The sequence below is a fragment of the Entelurus aequoreus genome, linkage group LG22, assembly GCF_033978785.1.
Source record: "Entelurus aequoreus isolate RoL-2023_Sb linkage group LG22, RoL_Eaeq_v1.1, whole genome shotgun sequence".
NCBI lineage: Eukaryota > Metazoa > Chordata > Actinopteri > Syngnathiformes > Syngnathidae > Entelurus > Entelurus aequoreus.
This window is the reverse complement of record NC_084752.1, coordinates 40,242,647-40,247,646: the sequence shown is the minus strand read 5'-3', so window position 1 is coordinate 40,247,646 and position 5,000 is coordinate 40,242,647. Positions and strand designations below refer to the sequence as shown.

At 41.0% G+C, this 5,000-nt stretch overlaps 1 pseudogene; it reads right to left on the bottom strand.

Annotated features, from left to right (window-relative positions):
- Positions 1–5,000, bottom strand: part of LOC133639696 (caskin-1-like) — a 122,489-nt pseudogene that overhangs the window by 66,936 nt on the left and 50,553 nt on the right.

Below are 5,000 nucleotides of genomic sequence, written 5' to 3'. Positions count from 1 at the left end.
CGTATCTTTTTTCGCTCTGACCGTAACTTAGGTACAAGCTGGCTCATTGGATTCCACACTCTCTCCTTTTTCTATTGTAGATCACAGATTTGTATTTTAAACCACCTGGGATACTATATCCTCTTGAAAATGAGAGTCGAGAACGCGAAATGGACATTCAGTGCCTTTTATCTCCACGACAATACATCGGCAAAATGCTTTAGCTACGAGCTAACGTGATAGCATCTTGCTTTAACTGCATATAGAAACAAAAGAAATAAACCCCTGACTGGAAGTATAGATAGAAAATCAACAATACTATTAAACCGTGGACATGTAAATACACTTTAAGCTTTCCAGGCTGGCGAAGGTTAACAATGCTTTGCTAACGACGCCATTGAAGCTAACTTAGCAATCGGACTGCACAGAGCTATGCTAAAAACATTAGCTCTTCACCTACGCCAGCCAGCCCTCATTTGCTCATCAACACCCGTGCTCACCTGCGTTCCAGCGATCGGCAGAAGGACGAAGGACTTCACCCGATGCGTTTGGCGGCCCGGAGACGTAGGAAGTCAAGGTGAAGTTGGCGGCTAGCGCGGCTAGCGCTCCAACAAAGTCCTCCTGGTTGTGTTGCTGTAGTCCGCTGCTAATACACTGATCCCACCTACAACTGTCTTCTTTGCAGCCTTCATTGTTCATTAAAAAAATTGCAAAAGATGTCCAGAATACTGTGGAATTATGAAATGAAAACAGAGCTTTTTGTTTAGGATTCTACGGGGTACCATAACTTCCGTTACTCGGACTTCGTCACGCGCATACGTCATCATACCGCGATGTTTCAGCCGGATATTTCCCGGGAATTTTAAAATGTCACTTTATAAGTTAACCCGGCCGTATTGGCATGTGTTGCAATGTTAAGATTTCATCATTGATATATAAACTATCAGACTGCGTGGTCGCTAGTAGTGGCTTTCAGTAGGCCTTTAATAAACCAATAGAATTGTGGTTAATGTGCAGCTTTTTTTTTCAAAAGAAGCCTCAAATGTTTACTAACAGTTTTCATTATGATGCAGTGCTGGTATATTCCACTGCAAACTACAACCGTGACAACAAAACTATTGTTTAATACTAGGGACGTGCCCATCAATAGGCCACCCATCGGTATTGGACGATTTTTGTAAAAAAGTATGCGATCGCCATTGCAGACGTATGCCGTTTAACGCCGATCCCCTCTGGATGACACTATTTATTTTTAGCCCCCCCGGCTGAGAAGCGGCTAGCAGTGTGGAGAAACTACCTGTCAGGTTCAAACACTGATGACATCTATTAAACAAGGCAAGAAGCAAAGAATTAAACAGAGACAGAATTCAATTTGGCTCAATTTGAGGAGAGACGCTTGGACATCTGTACCCTTGTACAGTGTCATTACGCTCGGCCAAAAGATTGCACGCCTCCTTCTTTTATTTGGACCTTCCTTGACCACATGGCCATAGCTGTTTCTAAAGGACCAGGGTCAGAAGCAATTCACAGAAAATGTTGTGAACAGTTCACCGAAAAGGTCGGTTCAAAAAAGAGGTGGTAAAAGAGGTTTGTAAAACAGTTGAAAAAGGAGGTTCAAAAAGAGGTCGTCTGGAACTTGGGCAGATTCTGCCTTCTCTCCGCTTTGTAGTCCTTGAGTTAAAACAATATATTTCTGTTGATTACAATACATGAAAGAAAACAGAACACCTTCATGTTGCTTCCCCCCCTACACTGTGGAGTTTTACAAGCATTCTTCTTGGTTCAAGGACAGCTTTTGCTTCTCACCTTCTTGTCACTCAATGTAACACAAAGTTTTTGTGATAACTTAGAAACAATTATTCTTACACTACCCTCAGGTAATGATATTCACCTTCATTACGGCAAATTCAATACCCAATCTTGGCACCCACCTGTTCCCAATTAGCCCGTTCACCTGTGGGATGTTCCAAATAAATCTTTTTTTTTCAACTTATATTCAATTGAATAGTTTAGTTGAGTTTATTATTTCTTCGGTCAGTGGTCAACAAAATAAACAAACAGTTTTACATAAACAGTTGTACATTCATAAATTGAAAATGTTGCAGACCGAAAGGGTTCAGGCTGAAGTTGAACACTTATTGCGGCAATAAGTGTATAGTATAAGTGTTTGATGAGCATTCCTCAACTTTCTCAGTCTTTTTTGCCACTTGTGCCAGCTTTTTTGAGACATGTTGCAGGCATGAAATTCCAAATGAGCTAATATTTGCAAAAATTAACAAAGTTTTCCATTTCGAACAAAGGCCTTAGTGGCCACATGCGTGGACAGCACCTTTTAGCTCTTATTTCCAAAATTGTGTACACTACTGAATTGGGGTCTTATGGCCGCTTATGTGGACACTTATACTGCCATCTGGTGGTGCCAGAAGAGTATAACATACAATGGAATTTGGAGGAAAGAAAGTGTAAAAATAAGAATTAGCATGTCACTAAATATGAAGTGCACGTTTGTTACTTATGGACTAAGTAGGGGTGTCCAAACTTTTTCCACTGAGGGCCGCACACTGAAAAATCAAAGCAAGCAGGGGCCATTTTGATATTTTTTATTTAAAAAACCAATACAATATATGTATAAAAATATACATTTAGGCCTCCACTCAGGCTTGATCCCAGGGACCCCAAAGGGTTTTGGTCCAAAAAATATAAAAAATGTGTCATTATTCAGTATTATTATTTTTATTATTATTTAAGTTTTAAATCTCTAGATAAACATTAGGTCTATCTGTCAATATAACGTTCTTAAAGATTTAAGTTGTATGCTCTTTTTGTCAAAGAAAACCATGTTTTTTATGGAAAAAACACAAAATATGCAATATTTTCACCCAATAAAATTTTTAAGTGGAATATTTGACATTATATAATAATTGGAGCCTTAAAAAGGTCAATAACTCATAACACCATTGATTTTAATTCATTATTATTTTTTGAGCAATGACACTTAAAAACAAATCACACTAACATTATTGGGGATCCAAAAGGGTCCTACTCATTAAAGTATTAAAAAATAAATTATACATTTTTTTTACTGTTTACTTTTAACACAATAATCTCAACTTCAGATCTATCCGCCAATTATAAATTGTATTGTTGTTTATGTTTTTTGTTTGTTCGTTTGAGGCCCTTCTTTAAAAAAAACAGCTCAGTTTTTTATATGGCAAACACAAAATATGCAACATTTTTCCCCAAAAAATATCTCAAAGTGGAATATTTAATGTGACGTAATTGGAGCCTTGAATAGGTCAATAATTCATAATGACATTGATTTTGATTCATGATTATTTTTTAAAGAAAGAAACAGCCTGCATGGCAGCTTTGTGTTATTAGAGTAAACATTGCAACATTTTCTTGTTACATTTCACCTGTTTGCTCTTTTATACCATTTTTTATGTTTTAAATTTTTTCCAATCGTATTTTTAAAATGTGCCGTGGGGCCGTTAAAAAATGACCTGCGGGCTGCAAATGGCCCCCGGGCCGCACTTTGGACACCCCTGGACTAAGTACATCATATGAAAAGATGATTCTTAGTTTTTATTCTAATTAGGGTCCAAAAAGCCCAAATAGCTAAGAGAAATTAAAAAAGCAAACAGCTTGGGCCTCAAGAGGCTAAATATCTTGTCTTTGCAGTCTATCCAATTGAATATAAGTTGAAAAGGATTTGCAAATTAATGTATTCTCTTTTTATTTACCATTTACACAACGTGACAACTTCACTGATGTCATCACACTGACACAGGCAAAATGGAGGACTAACATGCACGTTGCATTACTCACTGTGACACGGCCAAATTCACAAGCCAGGTCGAGTGGAGTTTTCCCTGCCGAGTCGGAGATGCACGTGTTGGACTGGTGTTGCAGCAACATCTCCGACTGCGGGCAAACACTTTGTGTCACTGCTGAAGAAAGAAAGGCCCCCCCCCCTCACCGACAAAGAGCGAGGGTCTCACCCCGTCGTAGTGTCCATGCTGGGCCGACAGGTGGAGTGGGATCTGGCCTTCGTCCGACTGCCCGTTGACGGACGAGCCTGATTTCAGCAGCATTTTCATAGGCTCCGTCTTCCCCTGCCAGGCGGCGTAATGCAGAGGCCGCATGCCTACACAGCCAGAAGGGGGACACATTAGCACGTGACACACACAGCCAAAAATCATCTCTATTTAAAGGGGACTGCATTTAAAACACTTCCTTATCAGGGGTCCCCAACCTTTGTTGCACCAGGGACCGGTTTAATGTCGGCATTATTCTCACGCGTGGCAGATTAATGTAGCAAATAAGTGCATGAAAAATGAATACATGAAAAAAGTCACCATAATGTTGAATGAGTGGGAGCCCCTGGGCTTTTTGCTTTGCAGAGACTTTTGTTCTTTACTCATTTTTGCTAGTAGTAGGCCTCTGCTCCTACAGTTACTAAGCGGGCCCACATCCGCTCCTACAGTTACTAAGCAGGCCCACATCCGCTCCTACAGTTACTAAGCAGGCCCACAATCGCTCCTACAGTTACTAAGCAGGCCCACATCTGCTCCTACAGTTACTAAGCAGGCCCACATCCGCTTCTACAGTTAATAAGCAGGCCCACATCCGCTCCTACAGTTACTAAGCAGGCCCACAATCGCTCCTACAGTTACTAAGCAGGCCCACATCCGCTTCTACAGTTAATAAGCAGGCCCACATCTGCTCCTACAGTAACTAAGCAGGCCCACATCCGCTCCTACAGTAACTAAGCAGGCCCACATCTGCTCCTACAGTTAATAAGCAGGCCCACATCTGCTCCTACAGTTACTAAGCAGGCCCACATCCGCTCCTATAGTTACTAAGCGGGCCCACATCTGCTCCTACAGTTACTAAGCAGGCCCACATCCGCTCCTACAGTTACTAAGCAGGCCCACATCCGCTCCTACAGTTACTAAGCAGGCCCACATCCGCTCCTACAGTTACTAAGCAGGCCCACATCCGCTCCTATAGTTACTAAG